Genomic DNA, 13,465 nt, shown 5'->3' on the forward strand with positions numbered 1-13,465 from the left:
TTTCTTCCTGTGCTTCTGTAGCTTTTTAAATATGGTTTTATAACTTGTTTTCATTTAAAGCATATTATGAGCATTTCCCATGTCAATAATTATACTTTTTGCACATAAATTTTAATTACTTCCCATCTTCTTAAATTGAGAATAATCAACCCATTTTAATCTTTTAGGCTATCTCACAAATGTCATTATTATACTGTTTCATAATAACACCGATGCTCCCCAGAGGTTCTTACATATTTAAATCTCCTTTCTCCCTACACTCAATGGTCCCAGATGGCTCTACTGTTCAAAAGCTGTATCTTACTTTCAACTCTGTTTCCCCCTCAATATCAGATTTCCAGAAAAAGCTGACCAGCCTGAAATACACCTACATTTTCTGTTTTCATTTCTTAATTAATGACATGGAAGATGATCTACTGATTACTAAAAAAAGCAAAAACAAAAAAAGAACAGAACAGTAGTTATGTTTTTTTTCCTGAAATTGAAATAATACAGATTTGTACTAATTTAAGTCTAATTTGGAAACTTAATTGAATCACACACTTGTGTACTATTATACATACTTGAAGATTTTATGATATTTTGTAGCACATATTTTAGGGTTTATCATTAGATATGGCAATCTTACTATTAAGAACAATTCTGACAACAATTACATGTGAAAATTTATTATCATAGTTGACCCAATTATGTAAATCCCAAATTTTGATTACTTAAAAAAGTGCTTTCTTATTTTATGCATATGACTATATTAATTTCTTTTAAATTGTTGAATAGCTAATATGTGTAGCTAACTGGCACTATAAGGATATACTTCTTTTTTTATTAAGGCTTTACTTTTACTTTTTGATATTTTATGAACAAAAAATTCTACACAGTATGAACAAGGGCACACAATGACTGATAAGGAGAGAGAAGAAAAGGTCTATGAGCTAGATATCCAATCAAAGGAGTTTAATTATAAAGTTTACTTTTTACTATAAAAATAATATCATATTGTATTATAAGGAGTCATCACAATTTAAGATCTGAATATGTCCCTACTAATCACTTCTTCTCACTGGAATTAAAAAGCAAACATTTTATAAACTTAAAATTGAAAATAATAGAAACAAAGGTGCTAAATGAGATATAGAAAACAGAAATACAAATGTGTGATATTCAATAAATGTTCTTGTAACTTATAAATACACCATATGCTTTATAAGTTTTTATCTGCAAAGGAAGAGTAGCTAACTATGTATTAAGCAGATCTGTTCTTTAGAAATCTTTGGCTGAGTTTTCAATATGAAGAGGAAAAAAAACCCTCAAAAATGTAGAAATGCTTAGCCAACCCTGGCAAGAACTCATTATTTTCAATGTGTAGTTATTTACTGGGATTTGGTCAATAGCCATAAACATCTGCATAAATCACAACATTGCAGAGAGTAGAGACACAAGAAGAGACCAGTGGCAGGACTGTCACCCTGAGAGAGAAATGGGGCCACCTGGGAATGAGCTCATTGTACTGAGTCTTTAAAAGTAAGAATCCAGCTTGAGAGGGTTATAAAGGAAGCACTCCTTCATCCCCTCTGTGCTAAGGGCACTCCTTTCTTATTTGTTCTTGTGACTGAAGGAAACAACATAAAACCCCATTTAATATAACTCATTGCTTCTCACTTTCATCAGGATCATGTGGGGGTGGGTAGCTGTAAAAATGCAGATTGCCGGGCCACCTCCCAGACCTGGTGAATCTCTTTGTGAAACATGCCCGAACGTACACATGGGGGTAGGGATCAGCATGTTAAGGGCCTCCTCCCACCCCCAGGTGACTCTTATGCACATTTAAATTTGGGGAACAAAACAGGGTCTCATCACTACTTTGTTCAAAACCAATGATCAGATACCAAGATCACCACTGTGCCTTGCTTGTATGTACATTTACAGGCCATATAACAACTTTTAAACTTTGTAGTTTACTTCCCTCTTTTGTGTGGAACTATACATCGCTAGCTGTTTTCTCATAGTTCATAACTTTCACTTTTGTGTATTGTATTAACATACATTAAATATTACTTTCGATGTAACTAAGCGTGGCATGAGAATGCGAGTCACTTCCAGACATCACTTACCTTAAAATCTTTATGCTTATTCAGAAAGTTCTGGATATATATGGTGGAAATCTTCAAGAAGAGGATATGAAGCGGGTCCTCTGTTTAATTTCCAAAAATTTCAAGGCTGGACAAGGAGACTCCTTAGATGGACACCAGAAATGCCATTGAGAAGAGAAGATGATGCTGAGGCCTCTGGGCACCTGGTTATCTCTGAACAGAATAGAAAAACAAGTAGTCGGTTACCTGAGATTCAGAGCCTCTGTTGTAGAGGTTATTTTCAGTAAAGGAGCAGTGTTACTAAATTTAAACTTGGCCTGGGTTTGCTGCTGCCTGATTTAGCAGTTGTCATTTAAAATTGCATGTCATTGTGAAGTCAGAATTGCACGATGCCGCTGCCTGCGGAAGATTCTGGATGAATTCATATAACTTTAATTGACGATTCCCCCCCCCCCAAACATTGCATCAAGTGATGTAATTACTCATTTTATTTTTGATATGCAGGTCCTACATTTTGGTGCTGAATTCTTAGGTCAAGGTTGATGAGATCTCTTGGAAATATATTCTTACAGGAGACTATCTCACCTCATAAGACGATAAAACATAATACCTTTACTAAATCCCCATGGAATCATCTGCTACTTTTGCTATATTTTCTTTCACATGGGCAATGCTTGCCGAGGTAATTAGACATGAATGAAAATAATATCCTATCTAGTCAATATGTTGCTTACTCAGAGAAACCAAAATTCTAGCATCTTTGCTGAAGAAGTTAAGATGTGGTTAATGGAAAAAAAGAATAAAATATCTATTTTTAAAATTGGTGATCAGTCATAGAAATATTCTCTTAAATGGTAGAGGAAGCAACACATACAGATATATACAAACTCAAACACAAAACACCAAGTGTCACACACATGCAAGGACAGAGTACACTGTGAAACAACAATGGAAGACACTACTGCTTGGCTGCCTAAAAACATTCTCAGTTTTCTTCTATTTCTTTTAAAAGATATATTGTATTGATTTTTTACAGAGAGGAAGAGAGAGGGGTAGAGAGTTAGAAGCATTGATGAGAGAGAAACATAGATTAGCTGCCTCCTGCACACCCCCTCCTGGGAATGTGCCTGCAACCAAGGTACATGCCCTTGACTGGAATTGAACCTGGGACCCTTCATCCACAGGCCGACGCTCTATCCACTGAGCCAAACCGGCTATGGAAGCTTTCTTCTTTTTTGATATGTCTCACAAATACAGAAAAAGAAATCAGCTGTCCACTTTCCCAGTGTTCCTTTCTTCTTATAGTGTATGAACCAGAATGGGGTTACATGAGTAGGCCTGTTCGGGTTGGTATTTCTGTAACTGGCAACAATAACAACAACAAAAAAACCTTTGTAATTTATTTATTTATTTTTATTGTGTATCTCCTATTTCATTCATTTCTATTTCTCTTTGTTCCTAAGTCTACCTTTTTGTCATGATTTGGCCCTCTTCCCTTCTACTTTTCCAGGTTCATTTCCCTAGAATAAAGTGACCATTTCTCCCTCTTTTTAAAAATGTATTTTATTATTGAATATTACACCTGTCCCTCACTTACCCTTTTGCCCCCCTCCAACTATTTCTTTTTAAATACCTTCATTTAAAAATATATTTCTATTGATTTCGGAGAGAAACGGAAATGGAGCCCCACTCTGGGGATCGAGCCTGCGCCCTAACCAGAATGAAACCATGACCTCCTGGTTCATAGGTTGATGCTCAAACACTGAGCCATGGTTACCAGGCATCCCTCATTTTTTAAATACCCAGAATTAAGCAGAATGCTTAGCACATAGTAGGCATTCAATAAATATTTGATAAATGAATGTATAATTCCTTTGCAACAACTTTTGAACATAAACCATTTTGAATTTTAGTTTTCCTGTATACTTTATTTTCTGAATTACTTATAATTCCACTGAAGGCAAAGAAATACCATATTTCTTTGTATCCTATTGCAGGATGCTATATTGTACTGATACTAACATTTCTACTTTGGTTTGTTTTTGAAGGCAGAAGTTCATTCTCACAATAGAGTAAGTTATCACTTACCTATAAGATTAAATAAAGAAGGGGAAATATATTATTATGCTGTCAAAATGTAAGTTAAAAATAGTTAACTTGTTTATGATCACAATTCTATAGAATTTGCACTCAGTTATACCGGAGCTGTTCTGCACGACATGAATTTTCAGATAGGCCTTGAGTTATGTGGACAAACAGTGTTTGTTTTGTTTTTTTACTGTCATATTTTCAAATGTTTTATATTTTTCTTTAGAAATCTTTTCTCCTTGAAACATATAAGCAAAAATTCAATACTTTAAGTTATTAACAGTGGACATTTTTTGAGTAGAAACTGATTATTTTGAAAAATAGTTACCCTAAGTACAAACTAATTCCTAGTTATTGGATATTTACCTGAACAAAGCAAGAAGAACTTCAGAAAGTCAAAGGTAGGCATGTAATTTTAGCCTATGCTCTATACTAGAGGTGTCGAACTCAATCAGAGAAGGGGCCAAAATCTAAAATCCAGCCTAAATCGCGGGCCGAATGGTTTACTGAACAGTCATAAACTGACAATGTCATAAACTGACAGCGGAGTGCAGTGATGACAGCGTGGTGCAGGCCACATTGCAAGGCCTGGCGGGCTGGATTTGGCCCGCGGGCCTTGTGTTTGACACATGTGCTATACCAGTGTTTCCCAACCTTCTCTCATGATGAGAATCACCTGGTGGAGTTGTTAAAACACAGATTCCTGAATCCCAACTAAGAAGTGCCAGCAGGCTCAGAAGTGCTAGTGCTTAGCACTTCTTAGTTGGGATTCAGGAATCTGTGTTTTAACAACTCCACCAGGTGATTCTCATCATGAGAGAAGGTTGGGAAACACTGCTCTATACTGACATTACCCAAAATAAAATAAATGTTTCTTAGAATAGCCTAAAATAAGAACATACGCTGGGGGCCTGAAAGCAATGAAGCCGTGGGACTATGAGTGACTGGGCTAGCCTGGAGGACACAGGGATACATTGCACAGCCACTGCGGACTGGGTTACTATGGCCAGATGTTTCCCAAGTTGGAGAATGAGAGAATTATGATGGAAAAAATCTAAAAGGAAGAGAGGCCAGGAAATGTAAGAGTAGACAGTACAAAGTTTGTGCCTGAATAAACGTCTTGAGCAGGTTTAACCTTTTACTTAAAAAGTAGTTGAAGTTTGCCTAAGGCCTATTTATAGAAGAGATCATTGAATTTGGGTTTCTATAGACCTGTTGTTCCACTATAAATATGTCCTCGTTTTCTCAGGGTATGTAATCCATTAGGAAGTTTATAAAACTTAAAAAGATTAAAAAAAAAAATGGAAGGAAAGAAATGAAAAAAAGGAACCCCGCTACAAGAACTGCATTTCAAGAATGACCATTAATAGTTGTATTAAAAACCAGAGAGTAAGCTCTTTTATAATTAGAGTTTTAAAAGGTATTTTAGGCATCTAGTGATTTGTGATTTAATCTTCAACTGCTTTTCAAGCAAAATAAGAAATCCCACCAGGGTACAGTCATTATTTCTTTTCCCTCCCAGTACTTAAACTCCGAGGAATAAGCTAACGTAGAACTGTTTACTTTGTTCCTCTCAATGTAAGTAAAAAGTAACATTAACTGCGTGGTGGAAGGACAGATTATTATGGTGTGTCTTTATTCGTGCTTCTTTTCTGTGTAAGGGGAAACATGATTTTCAGGTGTATATTTAACTTGCCAAATTGTTTCATTTTGCTTGTTAATATTTGACTCTATTGACAAGATTGTGTTTGCCTCCTTTTAATAAAATTGACTTATGTTCTATAAGTATAGTTCAAACTTTTGTATTTATTTAAAAAAAATGATTTTTAAAGTTAAGAGTATGACCTAGCCAGCAGGCTCAGTGGTTGGGTATTGACCTATGGGTTAGATGCCACTTTACCTAGTCCCAGTTTGGAGCAATTTTCATAACATTCCAGTACTAATTTCTTTTGTTTAGTTTGGACTCTTTGAACTTTCCCTTGATACCATTAATTGAAGGAATCATGCTTCATAAATTTTTATGTCATATAGATTGAGAAAAAGTAAACACGATGCTATGCAGTAGTGTAAATGTATGAATTTCCTACATTTCTCAGGGTAGTTGACCTTGCCTTTCACCAATAATAAGTTAGGGTTTGATTGTTGTGAAGAATTTCTGAAACATATTTATAACTTGTCATTTTATTTGAATCAAGGAGACATCTCCTATCATTTTAGCATAGGTAGACCTATTATTAAAGTCATCATATAAAGTATGTGTAACTCATTTCCTGAGAAACATTCTGAGAAAACAGCACTGATAACATGGGCCCATTGTTAACAGAGTGGAAGACAGAGATAGTTAAACATTTCCTGTTCTTTGACATCTATCTTTTCTGTATGTATATGTCTGTTGAAGCCATCAGAGTCTAAAATATTTCAATTCAGCATAAAATTGCAGTACCGATTGTTATGTGGCACATATTTTATCTTGTGAAGAGATGGAAAGCGTATCTAAATGCATCATGCCTGTGCTCAGATGTAATGCAAATCTTCTGCCTTGCCAGTGCCAGAAATAAATGAAAACGATAGTAGATAAAAGCTAGAAACATTTTTCTCTTTAGCACTCAGGCAAAATTTTGTATATAGTGATCATCATCATGCCTTAAGCATCCTTGGTGAGCCAAACATTCTACTGTGGATGGAATGTTGGAGGGATAGCTCCTACCTTAAACTCTTATTAATCAAAAGACAATAAAATACAGTTTAAAGTAGTTGGGAATAAAGATTTAACTAAGAAAAAACTCATTAAGTACAAGGATATGCTATGAATTATAAAGAGAACTATATTCATTTACACAATTTTTCAAACTATGACAAGTCTTTAATAAGGACTTAGTTACCAAATTAGATAGTTGAATTGTGGGTCTATGTTTATAAGTTGGTGTTATCTTATGTAAATTGTGTATGATTTGTAATAATTATCACCATAGTGAAAAGAATAGAGAAATTCATGTTTTAATGATCAGTTTCTGTAAAGACCTGAAAAAACATGCTCATAGCAAAACCCAGGCTTTACAGTGGCCTGAGAGAAATAATTTCTTCCTAAATGGTTTTTAGTTTTTCTATCCATGTGAAAGGAAGTAGAACCAAATCAGGAGTCTTTAAACCTTGGCTGTACTTTAGAATATACCTGGGTTTTTTTTTTTTTTTTTTAAAAAAAAGGAAGATCCAGGGTATCTCTGACACTAATCTTGAAACTGGAATAGGTTATCTTTGGGAGGGAGGGATATACAGCATAAGTACTAAGTATGTTAAGATTGGAGCTCCATCTCCTTTCTTTGATACTTCTCTGTGCAGGCCACAGGTAAGAGGCTAAAGTTAGGGTTTGGAACTACAGTGTTTCCCCGAAAATAAGACATCCTCCGAAAATAAGACCTAGCACATGGAAAGATAAGACATCCCCTGAAAATAAGACCTAGCACAATTTTGGGAGAAAAAATTAATCTTAAGACACTGTCTTATTTTTGGGGAAGCAGGGTAGGAGATGAGAACTGTGGCCTTATTTTGTTCCCTCTTTTTAGCTCTGGCCTCTGTTTCTGCAGTTGGTAGGACTTTTGATCTTTGAGATATGGCAGCAGGGACAGAATGCTAATGGCTGTTTCTGAAAGTCTGCCTAATTCCTAGGTCCTTTTTTTAGTTTGAAGGGGCTTACTATCCATAAAAAGGTAAACCCATAGTCATTCAAATTTGTTTCATTAGATAACATTCATTCATTATTTATCCACTAAATACTTATGGTGTGCCTTTTTGTTTGAAGCCATGGGCATATAAAGATTCTTAAGATAATTTGCAACCACAAAGCTTATTCATTGATTTCAGTATAAACTGTTTTAAGTCACTTCTTAAGCTTTTACATACACACACACACACACACACACACACACACACACACACACACACACACACCCTTACTCTTAATTCCATCAGCAACTTTTAGTTCTTTACCAAGTGACTTTATGAGTTGTTCAGTGGAGCCTGTTCCTTTTCACAGACCATGCTCCGTGCCTGAGCTAAAGATGATGTTTCTGGTGACACCCTCACCTCCCGCCCCTTCTTTCATTTTGATGAAACCCCTTGCCCACTTCCTGACCTTGGAGAGGGGAGGATTTTGACCTCCGATGTTCATGCTATTATAGTTGCCTTTCTTTCATTCATAAAATATTAATTTGCCACTAGTTTACTACTGCTTGACTCTTTTCAATTTATTTTAAATCCCCATCTGAAAATATCTCAATGAAAAGAAATGACCCAAAATATTTCAATGTTAAAAGCAAGAATGTCAGATGTGGAAGTGGGGAGAGGAGATACCTCATGGATGTCTGCTGGTGATGAAAAGTATTATTTGGAATGATTGAAATGATATTTTGTCACTAAACTCAAGATTGATATTGCTGTTCTGATTTAAATCCTCATGAAAAATTGGAGTAGAAGCACAAATATATGTTTGTAATTTAAATAGTAAAAAATCCCACCATGTAATCTGGACTCTCTTCTCTATGTAATTATAGTCATTTCCTAAAGTGTCTAGCATGAAAACATGGAGCATAACTGTAGTTTTCAGTAACATCATGTGAAATCAGCATCTCAGTGCTGAGAATACTGTTTTCTGTACTATTATCACCCCAAACTACATAAACTCCGCCAGCGGGAGGAAAGTATTGATTACACAGGCGTTGAAAGCCAGAGGTGCTCTGGGTTCCTTGGCAGTGTTACTCCACGGGCCATCACTGGGCCCTACTCCGTCATCAGAGGAACAAGAAAGCATGAGGCATTTGTCCAAAGTGGTTTTATAAGCCTGGGTTCCACAATCAAAGCCATGAATCACCACAGAAAGGCTTGCAATAACCAGAACAGGATTAAAACAGAGAAAAGAAATCACAAGATAATTCATAGGGTTTCAAATAAATCACTTTCAGTTCTATAAACTATGCCTAAATATATAAAGAAACATCAGATTTTTGTAGACTACAAAGAAAACATCTCTGTATTCCTGCCAGGACCCTTTATCTTCAATTTATACAATTATATTTGTGTTCTAAAAATTACCCTCTTTGATAAACCTTGTTTGGACAGTTTAGTGTGGAAAAGTCCAAACTTTCCCTTAGGCAGTAAAAATCTTTATCAGCTCAATAATAGATACTGTCAATGTCCCTCCCTGCCATTTTCTCCATTCTCTGCTTCTGTTATCCCTTCTACTAGCTCTAAAACAATATTCTCCCTTTTTCCTACTTTTAATATGAATTCTCCATACAACCATGCAGAGTTTTGTGTGTGTGTGTGTTTTCTTTTTTTTTTTTTTTTTTTTTTTTTTTTAACTTTTTCATAAACAGATAAGCCCTGGGAAAGACAACTTGCCATTCGAATATTATATCATGAAAGACCCTGGGCTCTTATTAGAAAAAGTCATAATGTGGAAATCTATCCACCTAGTAATAAGATCTCAGGTAATATTCCTTTACTGTATTGATTTTGCAAAAGCAAACATTTTGTTGCCAGACTTTGGAGCTCAGTGATAGCTCTCCATATGAGATTTTGAAATGGCATGTTGAAATGTTGCCAATTAAACTAGGCTGGAAAGATTGCAAAGGGGTGTGTAATAGAGAACCCCTAGGACAAGAAGAGGAATTGCTGCACAGTGAGTGGCATGACAAGATCCAAGATTCATTGTATCAACGCAACAATTTCCCCCCAAAAGTCAGTTAAAAGTGAATGCCTTAGAAAGATATATAATGAGTGCACTATTTAAATTAATTTGTTTCTTTAGATTGCATTAAAAATGAGTGAATGAACAAATGAATGAATGAAATAACAAATGAATAAATGAAAGGTGCGTGCATCTACAGCTGACATTACCAGAGTGAACAATATCTAACTTTTCATAGGATGATATTTAAGAAAAATGGGTCAGTGGCTGTAGTAGACTTTATCAATATCTCCGTGGCTTTGCCGCTTCCAGCATCCATGCCCACTGTTAAGTGCTTTTGTAATTTGTCTTGATAAAGAAGTGGGATGTCTTTTCTTCCTCACTTTCTTTGGGTTTCATCATCTGACTTGTTTTGGTCAATGAAATTTTAGAGAGCATGATGTGACTAAGGCTTGAGCATTGCTCGCACTATTGAGTTTGCTCTCCATCACTTCTGCTGTTGTCATGAGAATTTACCCAGACAGGAAGAGGATGGGTGACATGTAGAACAGAAGTTTGTGCAGCCAAGCTTAACTCCCAGCTGGCCCCCAGCCATATGAGCACACAGCTGAGACAATTATAACCACCCAGCCCACCGCAGCCTAAGATCAGCCAACCCCAAAGATCCACAGAGATAGATATATGGTTATTACTGCCTGCTGCTGAGACTGCATAGTTGTTTGTTATCCAGCCTCTTCTTGAAATACCTAACTGATACAGAAGTATAATCTTCAGAACTGAGCTTTCACTTTTTAATGTGACAATTCACATTGAGACCTTACAGCCACACTTAAATGACACTCTCTCTAACCTTAGTTAGGGAGACAAGTAGGAGAACCAGAGAATATATTCTATCCAGAGCTGGACAAATTCATCCTAGAAGTATAACACGTCAGTTATCATGAGGAGTTTTGAGGCAAGATCAGTAGGGATGCAAGACTTAAATGGAATTGAGTAGCATAGCATGATTCTTCTTTTTTCAAGCAAGTGGTGGATTTGTTACAAAAGGTCCTTCCTATGGATGCTTTTTTTTGTTGGTGGTTGAAAAGCTGTTAATGAATAATTACTTCCAGCTTTGTCTTATCCCAATGCTGGCTGAAAATGGCACTTGGCTTTATCCACTCGAGTCATCCCCTTCTCTGCCTTCAACACGCTCCTGGAAGGGTCCTCCTACTGTTTTATGGGTGGGTTGGGCTTTTTGATTCTGAATAAAAATGTTGAGAATGAGGGAGAACTGAATGATGGGTAGAAAGGTTAAAGGGTAAGATTAGAAGAATAACACCCTTTATAAAAGACAGAAAAGCTGCATGAGGTCAGGGATGGGGGCGCCTTTTGTTTAAAATAAGAGGACTCAGAGAAAGGGAGGCTGTTAGGGACCATGGATAGAAAGGAAAGATCTTAGCAAAGGGTCCTGCAGGTTTTGTTGTTTAAATTCTCTTTTACATGATTAGAAAAATGCACGTGGAGAACCTGAGTTAATTAATTAATTACATTTAAAAAATGATACAACCTTTCTGAGACTAGCTTCTGTGGGTCACAGCTTCTGTCAGTGACAGTCTGGCACAAAAAGTTTAATATGGAATGGTGTCACAGAGTGGGAAAAAACACGTAGATATACAGTGGTATTCACTTCCCCTATCACTCATTAGATGCATAATTAGACAGTTACTAAACCATCCCAAGTTGATTTATACCACGGAGAAAATAATATATATATTCATAGGTTGTTCTCGGGATTAAGAAGGCAGTAAATATTAAAATGTCTGGCACATCGTTCAGACATAAATGTTAGTTGAAAGATTGGTGCACAGTATTTCCCTCACGAAAATTCAGTTTGGCCTACGGTCCATGTAAAACCTGACCTGTACCCCCACGCTGTGCTCCAGTCAGAAGCAGTGGCTAAGTGGGGGAGCAGCTGCTAATTGACAAAGACAGCTCTTTGTTTTCTTCACAGTTTGTTACTTTTATGAAAGTCAAAGAAACTATGTTCCTTTCCAGCTTCCCAAGGTGGAGCACAGCCCAACACTAGAACCTCAACAAATGAAGTGACCACTTATGGGGACTCTTAACATTAAGTATTTGAAAGGTCACCTTATATGCTGTTCCATTACTAGCCTGGATTACTTTGAGGAGGAGACAGGAGAGGTATACCCATGATCAAGGTAGCATCACCTATTATTTTCAGTTGTGAAATGTGAAAACATGGGGTTATTGCAACAGAATTGATGAAGGCCTGACAGAATTCTCCTTGTCACCAGCAATAGGACCAGTGAATCACAAGGTGACATGTATGTTTCAGATACTGTTCAGCATGAAAGAGCTGAGGAGAACTGTACAGAAAAAGCACTGGAAATCTATGGTTTGAAGTTACAATACAAAATTGATAGCTGATGCTATGCTGGCAGCATCTTGCCCAAGGTTCCAAGGAATGCCTATGAGAGTAAAATTAGATTAAGAAAGTAAATGTGCTTTTATAAAAGTTAGAACACAACCAAGACAGCATCATGCTTCTGACTTTATAAAATGAGGGTTTAGAGAGAATGGGAAGTAAGGTGTGACCTAGCCCATAGCTTTGAAATGGGCATGGATTAAAAAAAAATCCACCTGGATATTCTCGTGTACTTGTGAATAATGCTGAACATTACATGGCAAGTCATCATCAGCACCAATGTCTTGGTATGCAGCCAGCCTGCTAGCACAGATCGCCACACTGGAGCTCCACAGGTGAGGAGAATAGATGATAACAGGATAACTGCACAGATGTGGATTGGAGGGCTGGTGTGGGGATAGCCACACGCTGAGAGAACAGATAGTCCTGCAAGGACACTGAAGCACAGTTTCAAGGTTTGCTATGGAGAGAGAGCCCTGGACCACGGGGAAGCAAGGGCACCTGATAGATTGCCCTGGCACAGAGCAATCAGCGAGAGTGGCCTTGTTTCCAAGGCAAAATATAAGCAAAGCTGGTACAAACAGCGGTGAAAGCCACACGTGCAAGTCAATCATTATGCACACACGCTGAGAAAAGAAAGCTGCATGTATGCGATGTCCAAACCAGGTTAGTTATGCTACAGCCAGATCGACTGTGTGCCTTGAACTGATATAAAAGTCAGATTTTTATGGAAAGGACAAGGCAAGATATTTCAGTCAAGCCTCATGACCCCTTAGAAGCGACTGCTTATATACAGGGGTGGGCAAAAGTAAGTTTACAGTTGTGAGTACGCAAAACACAGTTTATTCCTGTAGTATTATTTATTAATTATTCTTTTATTTTCCATTCAAACAACTGTAAACCTACTTCTGCCCCACCCTGTCATGTAGGAGCATGCACCTTCAGGCCTTGTATGCAGGAATTTAGAAAATAGAAGAAGGAATTTTACCAAGTGACCTAGCCTGAGAATTCTCATTGGCCATCACCAGCTTCCAGCAGTCTGTATGCTGGTATGTGCTCTGTATTCTATTCTCTGTTAATAAAATCTATAATAATAAAAGGGTAATATGCTAATTAGACCGAACAGCCGAACGACCTTCTGGACAAAGCCAGGGCTGCGAGGGCTGAGCCCCT

The 13,465-nt window shown here is 36.9% G+C and overlaps 1 protein-coding gene across 5 annotated transcripts in view; it reads right to left on the bottom strand.

The window, feature by feature from the left end:
- The window catches only part of HS3ST5 (heparan sulfate-glucosamine 3-sulfotransferase 5), a 225,143-nt gene that overhangs the window by 136,610 nt on the left and 75,068 nt on the right, over positions 1–13,465 (bottom strand). For 4 of the 5 annotated variants that reach the window (XM_084889300.1, XM_084889302.1, XM_084889304.1 and 1 more), the window contains exon 2: positions 2,112–2,303. The gene's annotated coding sequence lies outside the window, so the exon portion shown is untranslated. Of the gene's footprint in view, positions 1–2,111; positions 2,304–10,970; positions 11,108–13,465 lie in introns of all 5 variants that reach the window. The other variant, XM_084889301.1, reaches the window with a different exon arrangement.

Source organism: Pipistrellus hanaki, assembly GCF_964339955.1.
Source record: "Pipistrellus hanaki genome assembly, chromosome: 7".
NCBI classification, from domain to species: Eukaryota; Metazoa; Chordata; class Mammalia; order Chiroptera; family Vespertilionidae; genus Pipistrellus; species Pipistrellus hanaki.